Genomic DNA, 579 nt, shown 5'->3' with positions numbered 1-579 from the left:
GACCAGGAGCCCCCGTCACCCCCGGCCGAACCTGACCAGGAGCCCCCATCACCCCCGGGGGAGCCAGCCCCCCATCCTGTCCTGGCTGAGCCTGACACTGCGCCCCCGTCACTCCACGGCTGAGCTGTACCCTGCACCCCCAGCGCCTCCCGGCGGAGCCTGACTGCGCCCCAACACCCCACGGCTGAGCTGGACACTGCGCCTTCATCGCTCCCGCCAGAGCCAGACTCTGAGCCGCATCATCCCCAAAGGGACTTCTGTAATTCCCGAAAGTGTTCTGAGAGTCCGGCCGGCGCACCACGGCCGCCCCCACCTGGCCAACCGCGGGCGCCGAGTTCTTAGCGCTTTCCCTTAGAAGAACCGGCCGGCTCTCTGGCTCGGGACAGCTCCTCCGGCCGCGCCGAGCCGCGCCGGCACCCGGCTCTCCGGCCAGAATAAATGCAACGACGCTTCCCCACGCCCCCTGCCCGCGTCACTCCCGAGTGGCTGCCCGCCCACCCCGGCGCCTACGGACGGGTCTCCGGACTCCGGCACCCGGGCTGCAGTAGCCCAGCCGCCACCACCCCGCCCCTCGCTGGA

The sequence above is a fragment of the Mirounga leonina genome, unplaced genomic scaffold (genome assembly GCF_011800145.1).
Source record: "Mirounga leonina isolate KUSES-001 unplaced genomic scaffold, KU_Mleo_1.0 Mir_224, whole genome shotgun sequence".
NCBI lineage: Eukaryota > Metazoa > Chordata > Mammalia > Carnivora > Phocidae > Mirounga > Mirounga leonina.
The sequence above is the reverse complement of the archived record's forward strand: the minus strand, read 5'-3'. Positions refer to the sequence as shown.